We start from the raw sequence: 17,148 nt of genomic DNA, 5'->3' as shown, positions 1-17,148 counted from the left end.
CAGCCTGTGGTATTGCTGAGGAGTTATGGAAGCCCAGGTTGCTTTGATAGTAGCCTTCAGTTCATCTGCATTGTTGGGTCTTGTGTCTCATCTTCCTCTTGACATTACCCCATAGATTCACTGAGAGGTTAATGTCAGGCGAGTTTGCTGGCCAATCGAGCACAGTGATACTGTTGATTTTTAAACCAGGTATTGGTACTTTTGGCAGTGTGGACAGGTGCCAAGTGCTACTGGAGAATGACATTTCCATCTCCAAAAAGCTTGTCAGCAGACGGAATCATGAAGTGCTCTAAAATTTCCTGGTAGATGGCTGTACTGACTTTGGTCTTGATAAAACATAGTAGACCTACACCAGCAGATGACATGGCTCCAGTTCTCATGGCCCCCCCACAGATGTTCTCAGGGTCAGGTGATGGAAGTATCATCAAGGCATCAGGAATTCTCTATGGAAATCCTGAAAACCTGACGTATGGGGGGTTGTGAGAACTAGAGTTTGGGAAATAATGGCCTAGGCTAACACTGTTTTTAAAATCTCTATCTACTCCGATTTTGTGTTGCCAGACTTTTCATTACAGCTTGTATTGATATGTCGTTTAGGCTTTGCATGGTCATAGAATGTACTACAGCATTTTCATATTCAAGTAGTAGTAAATGGGACAGAACTGTAATATCATGCAAAGCTGCTGCAAAAGTACAGCTGCTGTTATGCTTGTAAAGCAATGTAAGGCTGGACAACTATTAACAAAATAGCACAAAACTGCAGGTGAACGTCACTGTCAAGTTCCCACATAAGGTGGAATTCACACACTATGTTCACAAGTTGCGTTTTTAATTCGTTTTTTTCCCCGCAGGCAAAACCTTCTTTCTTGGCAGTAAGAAACTTGCTGCAAAAAAGCAGTGTTTGCTTAGGTTTGTAGCGTTTTTCCTGCCTTTTTGTCATGGTATGTCTCTTGTGCATGTTGATAGTTTAGTGCATAAAAAAATCTGATTCTTCTTCATCAGGTTTGGCACCAAAAACGCAGCAAAAACTGATACCTGTGTTTTTTCAGCGTTACTTTTTCAGTGTTTTTTGCACCACTCATTGCTTTCAATGGGTGAAATATGCTGAAAAAACACTAGAAGTTACAAGCTGCATTCTTCAAAACCCGAGGTATTGCACAAAATACTGAGGACAAAAAAACAAGCTGTGTGCATGAGAATTCTGAAGTCTCATAGACTTTACTGGCACTGTAAGGGTATGTGCACACGTTGCGGATTTCTTGCAGAAATTTCCTGAAGAAAACCGGAAATTTTCTGCAAGAAATCCGCATTTTTTTTTTGCCTTTTTTTCCCGTTTTTTTCGCGATTTTTTAGCATTCTGCAAGCGTAATTAGCTTGCAGAATGCTAAAGTTTTCCAAGCGATCTGTAGCATCGCTTGGAAAACTGACTGACAGGTTGGTCACACTTGTCAAACATAGCGTTTGACAAGTGTGACCAACTTTTTACTATAGATGCAGCTTATGCAGCATCTATAGTAAAAGATAGAATGTTTAAAAATAATTAAAAAAATAAAAAAATGCTTATACTCACCCAGACATCTCATCAGCGGCGTCCGTTCGTCTTCCTATAGCTGGTCTGTGCGCACAGGACCTTCCGTGACGTCACGGTCACGTGAGCGGTCACATGACCGCTCACGACCAATCACAGGACAGTGACGTCATCGGCAAGGTCCTTCGCCGCACATCAGCTAAAGGAACCGAAGCGACAGCGTGCAGCGGTGAGGCGGGAAGACATCGAGGGTGAGTATAGGACTGTTTTTTATTTTAATTCTTATTTTTTGACCAATTATATGGTGCCCAGTCCCTGGAGGAGAGTCTCCTCTCCTCCACCCTGGGTACCAACCGCACATAATCTGCTTACTTCCCGCATCGTGGGCACAGCCCCGTGCGGGAAGTAAGCAGATCAATGGACCCCTAGGTGTGCGGAATCCCCTGCAATTCCGCATTTTAATGAACATGTTGCTTTTTTTTCCGCGATGCGATTTTTTCGCGGAAAAAAAAGCTACATTTGCACAAAAAATGCGGAATACACTTAAAATAATGGGAGGCATATGTAAGCGTTTTTTTCGCGTTTTATCACGTTTTTACAGCGAAAAAACGCGAAAAAAACACGAAAAATACTTAACGTGTGCACATGGCCTTAAAAGCAGCTGAAAATTAGCATAAAAAAGGCAACGTGTGAACATAGCCTTACTGTGGCTGGTCCAAATAACTAAAGCAATTTTTACCATCCACCTCTTGTGTCTCCCCTTTTCCTCATAGTTTGTAAGCTTGCGAGCAGGGCCCTCATTCCTCCTGGTATCTGTTTTGAACTGTGATTTCTGTTATGCTGTAATGTCTGTTGTCTGTATAAGTCCCCTCTATAAGTTGTAAAGCGCTGCGGAATATGTTGGCGCTATATAAATAAAATTATTATTATTATTATTATTATTACTGAAGGGCCTGTGCATCCAATAAATAAAATAGTTTTGGCATGTAATCTTCCTAATGATACGTGAAGTCCACAGTTACCATTAGGGTAGGTTCACACTGCCGCATGTTTGGGCTGTGAAAATAGTGGACAACACTCAGACCAATGGGTTTCAAATAGGCTGTTGAGAAGTGTTAATTTTTTTTTTTTTGACGGACCAAATCTGCTTGTGAAAAAAGCAAGCAAGTCTATAGGTGTACAAAAGAAAAACGGTTCCCGTATGGAACGTTTGTATATCATCTAGTTTTTGGGCGTTTCTTTTTACGGATATATTGCAGTTCTGTAATATAGAAAACTGTAAATTTGCTGATACATTAACTGCAAAAAATTTTCTTTATGAAACGCTGACTGTTTTTTTTTTTTTTTTTTTTTTTTTATAAATATACTCCAGTGAACCCAGCTTTACGAAGAAGCAAAAATGTGTTGGCCAATCCCAGGCATCCCCATGTATACGGTCTTTAAATGTAATCTGTCAGCCGGATCCTGCTATGTAATCTGAAGGCAGCATGCTGTAGAGCAGAGGTCCCCAACCTTTCTGACCTTGAGAGCCACATTCAGCTGTGAGAGAGGGTCACGAGCCACAACCAGTTCCTTTCCCACTCACAATAGTGACACCGAGAGCCTCCATTACTGGTATCATGACAACCAAAGCTTTCCCACTGCAATCACACCAAGGCAGTATGCCAAGCTCCACGGTTTCCTATCTCGCCTCCATTCAGATCTGCTCTTCTGTACAGGGCTACACACAAAAGTCACCATTTAGAGATCTGCTCTTAATAGTTATTTACACCTGGTGCTAATGCACCAAGCTGGCAGACAGTTGTGAGGCACGTCACGGGCCCGTTGGCCACAGGTTGGGGACCCCTGCTGTAGAGGTTAAAACACAGATTGCAGTGATGTGCCTTTAGTCAAGCTCTGTTCTGTTTATTTCCAATGATTGTTTTAGCCTCAGGAGCTTCTCATTGCTGGGACACAGCAGCACATGCCGCCTTCTGTGATAAGCAGCTCACTGTCAGTAGAGTATATACAGAGCTTGGTGTGGGCTAAATCTAAAAACTGATTGCGTGAGAACGCTGCACCCAGTAATCTAAGTGATACATCATTGGATTCAGGGTCTCTTTGCCTTCATCGGGCTGCTCTCAGATGAGGTAGCAAAAACCTGGTGACTAATTCCCTTTAAACACCCTGGAATGAGACTACATGCACCAATTTTTTTCTAGTGCATCGTGCTGGTTGCAATAATTTCAACATTTTTGGACTATATTTTTTGCATCAAAACTTTGAGACTGTCTTAAATGGAAGCTGTTTAATCGTCCCCAAGAACTGAACCGCTGTATTGACTCGTTTTTTCTTCCCACCTTCTGACAATGACTGGCAAGCCTCTGCCTGCGTGCGCGTATATTATAGTATAATAGGCGACTATTAAGTGTGGTGTTGTTTTGTTTTTTTTCCCCCTGAAACGCCATGGCAGGGATACCCCAGCCAATGGCGGATACATGCTGCTCACGGTTTGGGTACCAGGTATCACCGGACAGCTTCCCTTTAAGCCACACTCATTTTCCCACAGGAAGGCTCCCAAAGTGTCTAAAATTCTTCCGATTTGTGGTGGATGGCAATCGCCCCATAATTCTGGCTCAATTAGAATAGTAAGTCTATCTGTGTTCTAAGATTAGGAAAGAATAGATATTTAAAGGTAATATTTACTAACCAGATATGGCAGAAGAGGTGTATTTCTAATCCTAATATATATATATTATATGTGCAAAATATTAGGGCTCAATGTTTGCCTGAGAGCAGATGTCCTGGCGTCTCCACCTCCGCGTCCCAGTGCCAGTCACCTAATAGTACCCAGATGACAAATGAGACGGTGCGAGTGTCCTCTAAATAGGACTGCGCATATTAATAAATGATTGTGATGAATGCGATTCCTGCTCTAATTATAGTCTGTAGAGGTCGATAATTGCCGATTAATACACCTCCGGAATAGCTTGACTTTCTGTTGTCATTTGCCGCTTCTGCTCCTTTAAGGGGATATTCTAGCCTGCAAATAGAGGCGCGCTGTTCATGAAAGGAGGAAATGAAGCATGCCTGCAAATATTTCAGCTCATTTGTTTTTACTCTGTGCTACTGTAAATAACACTGTACTTACCCACAAGATCTGGAGGGGCGAGGAGCTGGAAATCACGCCTCCTGATCTGCTTAGCCGGAAATAAATCTAGCTTGCTTTTTCGCCTAGAACGGGCCCTCCGGAGTGTTTGCACATCAATTCCAGACCGTAGATGGGACATGGCGCATGTTTCCTGATCTTTGTATGGGGGGCTCATACCTGAGGGGGCTTAGAATTGGGTGAGGCCTTATATGCTCCTTGCTTATCTAAGCACCACATCAGAAGAGGTGCTTCCTCCGCTCATTCGGTGGAAATCCCTTTTTCTGCAGGGTGAGATGTGCGAGACCAGCTAATAGAAATCTAATTGAGGGAGCAATCTGTGAACTCGGTTACATGAAAGCACCAGTATCATTTTATAAGGAAAGCCAAGGTCGCTGCTGTTTTTTTTTACAACAATAATACTAATAATGTTGCATGCCTTTTAGTGATCTTTGCTTTTCTGTAACTGCGGTTTTGTTATATTTAGCTATGTATTTTAGGTGCATCTGTAAACTAGCAGCCTGATGTACAGGCAATGGTGTCTAGCGCTTCATCAGTGCGGACCATGGAACAAAGTACAGGAATACATTAGTCAAATTGGTCTGTGGATACAGGAAAAGCAGAGTGTGTTGCTTCATTTCCTATAGAGGTGCGCTTCTGACATTATGCTAATGTGAAAATCAGCCTTGGCCTTCATAGGTAAAGGGGCATGAAATCTGTGGCCGTAGAGTCCTATCCAATCACACCCCCAGTGGCCTTTTATTAAGCCTGTAAACTGATGTATCTGATGATCAAAATATAAAAAATTCCTATATCTCTTTTCACTAGTTGTGAGTTTTGATTCAATGACATTTATCACATTGTATTATCTTAAGTGGATTGTATGACCAGTTTTATGTGCACACACGATATACTGCCCACATCCTATTTTAGCATGCTATGCCAGTTTTGTGTAGTTTTGAGAGGAAGACCTCTCCAGTAAAGCCCCCATGCACTTTAGATAGCTGATCTTTTGGCCAGCAGCGATCTCGCCTGGCTTCTCCTTACACCGTGTGCTTGCTTTGCAGAGCACTCCTGTGTATTAGAGAGCCTCTGCTAGACATCTCTGGTGGCTTATCTCTTCGAGAACAATAGGATCAGCAGCCTAAAATCAGAAATGCTGGATCTTTATCTGCCCAAATATCTTGTCGGGAGGGCCCCCATACACAGATTGTTGTCGGAAACTATTGATATCGATGGATTCGGTTGTCTTAATGCCAACCTGTATGGAGGCCCTAAGGCAAGGTTTCACACTTCCAACACTTATAGTCCAAGAATGGATTGTGATGCCTGAACCATCCACAGGTCTCTCAATGGCCTCATAGGCAAAGTTGATGATGTTAAAGGGTTTGTCTACTACTAGGACTACCTATACTCCCCTCCCATGCCGATGCCCTTCCTGTAATTTCGGCACTCACGGTCCCGGGGCTTTCGTGTGGTTGTATGACGTGGTACCGGCACCCAATAAGCGCTGGCATCATGGACACCGCCTTCGTACAAATTGAACATGAAGAGGAAGCCATGGCTGCAGCTGATCTGACTTCCTCTTTATGTTCAATTCAATAGAAGGAGGAGATAGTGGCGCCAGCGCAGATTGGGCGCTGGGCATCACTTTTCATATAACCGCACGAGTGCCGACACCCCAGGAACGGCGCCGGCACGGGAGGTGAGTATGTGCTGTTTTATTTTATTGGGGCCAGGTGTGGAGAATGAGAAGGGGGTTGTTCTAGTAGTGGACAACCCCTTAAAGTTTTGGTTGGGAGATCCGCGCCCGGTCTGTCTGTTCCATATATGTCAGAAGTGTGAATCACGCCCAAGGGATATAGTTTGGTACAGCACAGGATATATAAGCACAGTAATATTCATAATTTACTAACCTTGGACCTTTTGATATCTTTATATTGACTCAAATATGTGCGAACTCAAAGACATTACTGTCATAACCCCAGCCTTTTTACTTCGTATGATTACCGAAGACACTTAGATGTCACATTATGCAACTTGGCTGACAATTTTGACCCAATCTTGATCTCCGTCCCAGGTGCGAGTGCAGTCATCCATGCCAGAGGCTTAGTGCTCTTTTGGGCAGGTCTTACGCACTCTATATTCAGTACATGACCTCAGAGGGAACTTTGCTTTCTTCATCTAGCATTGTTTTTTTTCCCTCTGTTTGTATATTTATAATTTTTTCATCTAAAAAGAATGGTCAGTCAAAATTACAATTCCGGATTAAAAGAAAAATTTCCATTTTATTCATCTTGATGGGAAAAAGCTTCCATTTTAATGTATTGGAGCAAATGGTTCTTCAATAATCTTGTTGCTTCCCTTGATTATTTGTTAAAGCGTCTGGTGTGGAAAGCTGATTGCTTTTCCCTGCGCTCAGTCCATGTTTGCCTTTGTGCTGAATGTGTAATCAGTACAAGGAGAATGGGAGAGCGCTGAATATTTAACACAAAGTGGCTTCATTCTGTGGTTATTTAGGATCTTTTGGGTATATCTGTATTGATGAGTACAATATTGGGTAATTATTTGGAATTTCTCTAAGTACTTAGTACTAGCAAGTGCTGTAACTGGCAATCTGCCTATGGGTATTTCTACAATTGGTGGATATGCAGTGGACTTACTGTAAATCCGTTGGCGGATCTTGCCTCAAATATGCGGCAGAATTCATGTGCGCTACATATGTATTTTGTGGTATATTTGCCTTAAATTTTATCTGCGTTACAAAGTGTGAAATCCATGGTGAAAATCCATTGAAAACAATTGACATTTGTGAATTTTAAATCAACGCTCCATGTCAAGTTCTGCAATTCTCTTGGGGTATGTGCATACGATCAGTAAACGCCACAGGTTGGACGCTGCGTACTTGTGGAGCGTCCAACCGGCAGCGGCCAGATGTTACAGCATAGTGGAGGGGATTTCAAGAAATCCCATGTCCAGTATGCATCCGCAGACGACTGCTGCGACGGACATGCGACACTAGTCTCTGCAAGAGAAATTTCGCCAATAGGATGGATGACTGGCAGCTTTCTGCCTATGCACTGGGTACACAGAAAGCTGTCAATTAGTGGTAGTGGTGAGGTTACGCAAGGCTCAGCATGTAGAGAGCCAGTAGATCTGCATCAGAGTAAACAGTGATTTTTATCAAACCTGTGGCCCAGTAAGTGAGACGTTACTGGAATCTGGGTCTGTCCATACATTTTGCTGCTCTCAGATGGGGTAGCAAAAATCTGATGACAGATGCCCTTTAAAACCTAATTTTCTACTACTGTAATAAAAAGCAGGATCTGCCTATAAAAATGTCTGTACTTGGGAGCTAATCTGGTGTCGCTCCTTCTCCCTTCTGTGAGCACATGCACGATGGATGATAGCTGTCTATGGCCTGCCATTCCGTGCTTTGTTAGTGGGGGATCAATCCAGATGATTTGTAGATTTACACAAGGAACGAGACAGACATATAATCTATTAATATAAAAACGTTGTACCTTGACAGAAGTATTGCCTAATGGCTCATTTTGCTGGTGGCTATTCCTTTATATTCTCCCCATACACCTCATGTGCATGCTTGGCTTCAGCAATGGGGAGAGGAGACTAAAGGGCTTCTTATCATTGAGCTCCAACGTGCCCCATGCAGCACAGAGATCCTCCTTCTGAGTATGGCCACCTTTATACATTCTTGGGAACTGTGGTCTCCACAATGCTAAGATAACTGAACACTTTTAGAGAAACGTCCTGGAACGTAAATCTCACTTGGGTATCTGCTTTCTGGTTTGTGCTACTTTGGACACCTTGAATTAGAAATCTGTACATGAAGGTTTTCATCACATCAAGTTTCGAGACATGGCTGTTGGGTACGGAGGCAGGATAGACTTATGCCAAGCCAGTTTTATTACAAATCTGTGCAAACATGTAAGGGTCAGTGATGGCTTCAAAACAAACCCAGGGATGTGACCAACATTTGCTCAGGGTTTCACAGAAAAGATAAGTGAGAATACAGCAGCATGGATCAGAGGGGAAGAGAAATATTTGATGGTCAAACAATACTGCTAGGTGCTAAAGCAAACAGTCTGAGTAAATAGTTTTATGACTCTGGTGGTTTTTATGGATCTTAGAATTTATACAGACTTTGATATAGCCGGATAATGTGGGTAGGCTCAAGTCCTGCGCGCTCTTAGTGTATGCATCATATCACGTTTGGAGGCACTATGTCCTAACACGGAGGTTGCTTCATTAGCGCATGTGCACACCATGTCTTACCTAAGTTTTCCTAGGCAAAGTCACTTCAGAAAAAGCCAGTGGTCTTTTCCCGGCTACTTGTGTGGTGGCTCCCCCTCCACCGTCCTTTCCCAAATGAAACCGAAATCCTTAAGTAGTTAGAAGGAGTAACCAAAGACTGTATGGAGTTTATTTTTTGCAGCACTTTGTCAGGTGGGTTCTAGGCGGGATCGGCCTGTAAAAGCCATTGTGTGCGCATACCCTTGTCTTGAATTGCACAACACTTAGTTTTCTTTAACCAGATTATATTTGGATAGTGTTAATATGTATGGATACTTATAGGAGCGTGAGCTGTTTTTCTTACTCCAGTGATCAAGGCGCCTCTATAGCTTATGAAATGTTAAAGGGTTTGTCCAGGTTTGCCACAAAAGTCTGCGGTCACTTTTTGTGACAGATGGCTTGCAAATCCTCACAACATGCACAGTGCGAGCTGTCCTTTTCTGATCTCGCCACCAGCACTGGAGAATCCTGACAGTGCACACTGTGAGGATTCACAAGTCTGCAGTCAAATAGGGTGACTGCAGGCTTTCATGCCAAACTTGGACAACCCCTTTGAGGGATGTCCACTTACACAGGTAACGGTTTTTAAATAAATGGAGACAATTGTGCTGGATTAAATGTAGTTGGGTTATATAAATTCAATGATTAGCCACTAATAAATCAAACTGATTTTTGAGCTATCATCCCTTATTGTCGCATTATAATGTTTCAGCTTTTCACTCTATGAAGTTGTATGATTCCAGGTTATTTGGCAGAATTGGTGTGAATTAGAGGAATTGCTTCTACATCTCGGCTCCTGAATATACATTCATTAGCTCACATTATGTTTACATGCGCGTTTCCTTAATCTCCTTGAGGGCTCCTACACAAGGCTGAGCTGTGCGGTTTGAGGCCTGCAGCTACTTGGTAAGAGTCACACGAGTTCTATCACATGCCGGATGTTCAAGGGTGTTCTCCATTAGAATCATTGCTTCTAGGGAAAATACTTCCCTACATATAGCATTCAATGGAGAGTTTCCATTATCCTTCCTGCTATCATTAATTTGTAATCACACCAAAAAAACTGTGCCAATATATGAAATATAGGCATCTGCAAGTACGGTAGAGGCCTCGTGCACCACCATGGCTGCCTTAGTACATCTTCATAGACAGCAGAGCTGTAAAACATCTGTATGTGAACCCTAAAGCTGCTTGTTCTGCGTTAACAGGTGCTCAGTCAATCAGTCAATGGGTTAATTTCGGCTTTTACAGTAATCTCATTTGCTCATGGGTGATAGTGTTCTAGTACTCCTCCCTATTTCATTTCTGAAACCATTAGAGAAAAGACTTCCACATCTGCTTGGCGCTGTCCTACCTAGCAAATTCCTAGTGTTCACGTCTGTCTACATTTACGGGAAGGAGACGTGTCTGTGAATTGACTAGACGCTGCATGCATGCGAATGCGCGGTGTGCTTAAACAGAGGAATAAGAAATCTGCCAAAACTTGAGTCTATGCAACCAACTCATTGCGGAGACTTGGACGTTCACTTGTTCAGGGAGTTAATATTGTCAAGCACTGCTTTGCCTCTTCACAGCTCCAGCAGGAGAGTGAGCCGATTTATGGAGCAGTTGCCTTTTGCTGGAATATTCTCAGTGGTCGGAGACGGATGTCATGCACAGATCCACGCATGAAGAGTTTGGCTTGTAACCCACGACCAGCATGTCCTGCTGTAATGTAGCATTAGCATGTAGTAATAGTAAAACTCGGCACCAAGTAGGATGCGGGGCAATGGATGTGAAATTTACTACCGATTAACCAGTCCGGAAAAGCAGCTAATGACGTTTCGGTCCAATACGCACCCTTCATCAGATAATTGCTGTATAGAACAATTGTATAAAACAGCGAGAATAATATTATTATCCACCTTGAAAATACATAAATATTATACAGTTAAATGTACAAAATAATAATAAATAACTGGCGGATCAGAATATGATCAGCACGGACTGCTGAAAGATTGTGATAATCTATGAAGTGTAACGGAGCTGCGGAAATAACGAGCCATACGCTGCAAAGAAAAGTAAAATGATCAATACGGCATCCAGTTCTGTAAATCCCAATTGTGGACCAGAATAGACCATTACACTTCATCAGAAACTTTCAGCGGTCCTTGCTGATCACCTTCTGATCCGTCAGTTGTTTATTACTATTTTGTACATTTCACTGTATAATATTTATGTATTTTTAAGATGGATAATAATTTTGTTTTCTTGTGTGATTTTCTTATACAGCAATTATCTGTATTATCGGTTTCGTCAGACTGGTTAAATTGTTAGTAAATTCTACAGAGTGCTGAACTGTCCTACTATTAACAGATTGGAACATTACTCGGCACCTCCCATTCCCTACCGGAGTGCCATATGACTTTCCTACCATAGCATTCGCATGTGTTACTGGGCTTTATGTATTAAGCATGAACATCCCAGGCTGTGATGTAAGGGTTAAGTGTGAAAGCTGCAGACCAGTAGATTGGCTGTGGGCTTCCACCTGCTGTGTCCTCAGTGGGGAGGTGTACGGGAGGTGTACGGGAGGTGTACGGGAGGTGTACGGGAGCCCTTCATGGCAGCCTCTAGTGGCCAGGTGTCAGAACTGGAGTCTGCTGATAACTTCTACCTTTACAATGCAAACACAATGGCATTGGCTCTGGCAGGCATTCGTAATCTGAGCCGGTACAATGCGCTATTCTGGGAATCCTGGAATACTATGCTTTATGAATTGATTCATTATGGATTTATTTGGTAAACTATTTTTTTTAACCCATTTATGACGCCAATATGTTTTTTAAACACCATATTTCAATAGCTGCGTCTGCCGAAAGGGTTACAGTAGACGGAAACCTGCTTTCTTGGCTGCAGATGTTCGCTTTGTTCCAGAACGTTGTTTATCTTGGGCTTTACACTACTCCAGATTTACACCATATATACGTACTGGTTTCTGCTTCCTTTCAGATACCGAGTGGTCGGATGTTGCAGAGCGTCTTGACTTTCAGTGAATTATATTTTGCATTTTCACATCTTGAGAGCTGATGCAATTATTAAAAAAAAAAAATCCGTAAAGTTTATCATCAGACTGCTAATATAATACGTGTACAATGCTGGAGCAATGCGCTGCATGCTGAAATAAACTAAATGAGTCTGTGGGGAGGTTGTGCTCGCTGTACCTGAGCTCAGGTCTCCAGTCTCACAGGTGATTACTTTAATAATGTAACAATGCAACAGATGTGCTCACCTTACCCACAAATCTCTATTTTTCTATTTATGGGTCTATACAGTGGATTATAGGTATTAAACGTGTATTACTAATGATTAAACGAATGTATAATTAATTATTGGCTGCATAGGGGTTATTTCCCATTTGATTATACACGACTGGTTGCAGGACAAACGATGCAGACCTGTGCGTTTCTTGTGCTAGAAAGGAGTTCGCTGTGGCTATGTACTATGCTATTACTGTGAAATGTGTTGCTGCATGTCTTTTACCACAGGAACGGAAAAGTAGGTTTTATTGTAGTTTTTGAGGTTGGATACCATTAGTTTGTATAATGGAGTTTAAACTCTGAAGGAATTTTAGATGTGTGCAATGTACACAATGTTAGGATTTGACTGCGCTTGCCAGTTCTAGTGTTCGTTATGCGACTAGGTATGTGATTTGCGGTCATGGGCCGGATAGTCTTAGACAGTTCTCTGAGTAGGACATTTCTAGAAGCTGCAAAGAGTTGAGACACATTCTTACGGTCACGTGATATCACCTGAAACCAGCAAGTGGAGCTGAATCCTAACTGTATGGATATTACACACTGCTAAGATTCTGCAATCTGCAGAGCCTGCTGAACATTTCCATCAGGGGTGGACAACCCATTTTATAACTATTCAAGAAAGTCTTTGTTTATAGGGTTTGTCTCATCATCTAAAATGTATGAAATGTCAGTGTTCTAGTAAAAACAAGCAACTTACCTGCTGTGTTGTCAAGATCTTGCCAGCCTCGGTGCCACTCAGGTTCTCAGCACATAGTTCCGACCACAGTCCAGCCATGCTCTGGTCTTAACTGTCAATCATCAGGAGAGGACCACCAAATAGGAAGGAAGGGGGATGCTGCATTCCTGAAACCACATAATGAGTTGGCCCTTTAAGACCATTGGAAAACTAATGTGACATAGCATTACATACAATGTTATTAATAGCTAAAAAATAAAATTACTGGCTTTTTGTATAAAAAAAAACAAAATATTGCCCTTGAAATACGCTGTGTAACATTTTAAGCTGGCCTTGCAGTATTATTTTTTTGCGCAAATGTACAGATCTCTGTACATGTAAAAAGTTTAGCAAGATTAAAAAAAAAAAAAGATTTAAAAGGAAAAAAGAAAAACGTCTAAAATTTGAACCAGTGGGTAATAGTCGTAATATGATGGTCCTACGAGCTTGGAGTAAGGCCCCAATATGCAGAGACAATATTTGCCCAGATGTAATGCTTTAGTTCATCCATCTGTGATCACAGTGGTAAGTGAGCAAACCTTAGAAATAATTGAAGCAATTTATTGTTATACATAATGATCTGAGCTTGAGGAATCAATTATTCTGTGCTGGGCTTAGTTACTACTGTGCTCGTCTAGTGGTGAGCACAGATTATAATCAAAGCAAAATGAATTCCGGCTTTGCATAGAAGGTCTGATTTGGTGACCTAGTGGAAATGGTTGTTATATATTTTTTTTTTTTGTCTTTCTGGTGAATCATAAACTATTCTCCATGTTCTTCCTGCCTCATCACTTCTGCTGTAGTCTTGTGACACATCTATGATTAGGGTGCTCTGTATATGTCACCGATGTTCAGCATAGCCGCATGGGCTAATGAGTGAGTAGCATATGAATGCAATCCATTACAGACTGCAGAGGGCTTCTCCTTCTTACGGGGTATGGCTTGCTTATGTCATGGAAGTTTTGTTTTTTTATTCCCCAGATCTGTATTAGAGGTTTCTTTTGTACAATTACGATATAAAGAATAGAACCTGGTTGTTTAGGATCCACGTGATGATTTCGTATACAGGCTTGGACTGGCCCACAGGAGAACAGGAGAATCCTCTGGTGGGCCACCACCCTCTTGTATAAGCAATACTTGGCACAATATACTTGTACCAATATGTACAGACAGAGGCAGCATCATATTAATTTAACAATCTACCCAGTTCGTTGTTATATAAAATAGTGATTGAGGAAAATGTCACATTTGCGTCTAGTTGAAAAGTGGGGCCCTGGGGTTGGTTACTGGTGGGCCCTTGGCACTCCAGTCTGACACTGCATGTGTTTCAGTTTGGACTCGTTTATAGTTCCCATATATGTTTCTATTCTTTGTAAATGTTGTCTTTCAGATCACGTGGTGGACATCCTTTTGGCTTAGGGCTACACGGCGAATTGTGTCGCGAGACAGCGACGATCATAGAAGTCACGCTACCAAAGCAATTTCTGTATTTTGTCTGTGACTTGCTGACATGCAACTTTTAAAGCTACTGATATTGCAATTGGTTTGAAGTCTTTGGAAAATTAGTCCCGTGTAACCAATCATAGGAAACACAACACATTTTGTCACCGTTATGGCAGGTTGCAATGTCACACCATAGAAGATGTGGCAAGACCCACAGATGTCTGTATCACACGGACACAACTGCCGGGCATCACTACTCTTAAAACCTAAAATGTGTCCCATTGAGTGACCTATGTATCAATGTATTTAATGCTGCCCATCAAATGAAGAGAAGATTAGCCTAATTGGGCAGTATTGGGACATGCGGCAGAAGGTCTTGCATATCTGACTCGGTAGGTCTGTAGCACAGGTTTCCTTCCAGTTTATGCAGTTTTACTGATGTAACACCAATACCTCCACTTTGTGGAAGCAACAACTAAGTCTTAATGGCATTATTGATACTTGACCCCCACTGTTTACCGCCTGCCTGACTCTACAGGCAACCTGATTTATGGTAAATCCTACTTTTTCTTTTTTTCTTTTAACTTGCTCACCTCTGTTTTTGATAGTGTAAACCATAGTGAAACACCATACTACGCTGGATATTGCTTCCAGGCCTAGTGGTTAATCTCTCTGGGACACTTAGAAGTCAACTGTTCAGGAAATTGGTCCAAGACCAAATTGGATCCAGATTTTTCTTTTTGCTGCAGGTTTTATATTGAATAGGGGATTTCCCCTCTCCATCTGGATTATGATTTAACAGGGAAGCATATTAGGGTAGACTTTTATTGTTGTTTCCCTTTAGCTACTTAAGAGGTCACGGCTGTTAGTGGTGTTCTGGGGTCTAGTTATTTTTAATATGGAGTTCCTTTGTATATTAACCTGTGTAGAACATAGCGAACGATCTACACGAACATACTGCACGCAGTAGCACAATGACCGTTTCTTATTTAATATAGTGCTAAATTGTGAAACAAAATCTTCCCAAATAATGTAAAAACATATGTAAAAGGGATGTGAATTTATCCAGCCTTGAGTTCTAAAGGTAAATTTATCAAAGTAGATATTTTTATGCCAGCAATGTATTTGTTAATGCACATAGATCAAATAGAGCACCTCAGTTTTAGCTGTACTAATCTGAGTTCTTGGGGAGGAAGTTTATATAGATTTTTTTTTTTTTCTTGGCTGCAGCAATCTTTAGTCTAAGGGCCCCTTCACACTGGTCGATTCTGCTACGATTACGACGCATTTGCGTCATATTCGACATCGCAGTACGAGCTCGTAGCCAGCGGTCACACTCTACGATGTTAACGCTTTTTCTGACGTAGTTGCGATGTGAACGTCACGCGTCGCAATCGTACGCTACCCTTCACACCGCCATAGTCCTACGACTCCGAGCGTGACGTATTACCAGCATGGGCGTGCTAAAACGTCACGCCCAATCAGGAGACAGGTATGCGGAAGCCCAACCCACGTAGTCGCATTACGAGCTCGTATGACCGCCGTCACATACTACGATTTCGACCGCCACAGCGAGACATTTACGACGAAAGAAAGTTCTGCTCTTTCTTTCACATCGTACGATGCTGGGCTGCGTCGCAGATCGTAACGCCATGTCACACTTTGCAACCTCGGAACGAGGACGGATAAACGTCACAAATCGAACGCTCGTTCAGACTTTGATTGCACAGTGTGAAGGGGCCCTAACATGTGGTGCCTATGTTAAAGAACTTATCCATCGAAGGCCATTTATTGCCCATCTACAGGACAGGATAATTGTTGCCTGGTCACTGGAGCCCCCATTGCTGGACCCACACTGATCCCTAAAAATAAGGTCCTAAGTGTCCCATTTCTCCCCAGTGCATGAACACAGCGAGGAGGAGTTGGAATGGAGCTGTGGTCATCCATACGCTGTGCCGCTTGTGCCATTTTATTCAATGTCTGAGGCAATTGAAGTCTGCAAAGCACTGTACTGAACATAGTTTTTGCTACCACTGGAGGTCCTTCCTGTGGGTTGCCCCAAAATCAAAGCTTTATTAAATATCTTGTGTATAGGTCAAAAATGTCCTTAGTGTGGTCCCTTTAATGTTACGCTGGGTACAAGAAGGTTAATATATAGAAGGTTAGGGTACTGTCACACAGTGCCATTTTCATCGCTACGACGGCACGATTCGTGACGTTGCAGCGTCGTATGATTATCGCTCCAGCGTCGTAGACTGCGGTCACACGTTGCAATACACGGCGCTGGAGCGATAATTTCATGACGTATTTGCGATGTAGAAGCCGTTGGTTACTGTGCGCACATCGTATACAACCTGTGTCACACGATGCAATCATGCTGCCACAGCGGGACACTAGACGACGAAAGAAAGTTTCAAACGATCTGCTACGACGTACGATTCTCAGCGGGGATCCGGATCGCAGTAGCGTGTCAGACACAACGATATCGTAACGATATCGCTAGAACGTCACGAATCGTGCCGTCGTAGCGATGAAAATGGCACTGTGTGACGGTACCCTTAATTGAGAAATATTTTTATTTGGTGTTGACTTTGACCACAAGAGAAGTTTAAGATAATCTAAGAATAACTGATTGTAGCAACACAACCCAGACCCCCGCAAGTCTGCAGGATGTGTAAGGGACTGCAATATGCAAAGAAAAAAACTATTGAAAGTTTACTTACTT

At 42.3% G+C, this 17,148-nt stretch overlaps 1 protein-coding gene across 7 annotated transcripts in view; it reads left to right on the top strand.

The window, feature by feature from the left end:
• MSI2 (musashi RNA binding protein 2) overlaps positions 1–17,148 on the top strand; it is an 894,813-nt gene that overhangs the window by 94,829 nt on the left and 782,836 nt on the right. The window lies entirely within an intron of this gene.

Source organism: Ranitomeya variabilis, chromosome 3 (genome assembly GCF_051348905.1).
Source record: "Ranitomeya variabilis isolate aRanVar5 chromosome 3, aRanVar5.hap1, whole genome shotgun sequence".
NCBI classification, from domain to species: domain Eukaryota; kingdom Metazoa; phylum Chordata; class Amphibia; order Anura; family Dendrobatidae; genus Ranitomeya; species Ranitomeya variabilis.
This window is presented reverse-complemented; position numbering and strand designations above follow the sequence as displayed.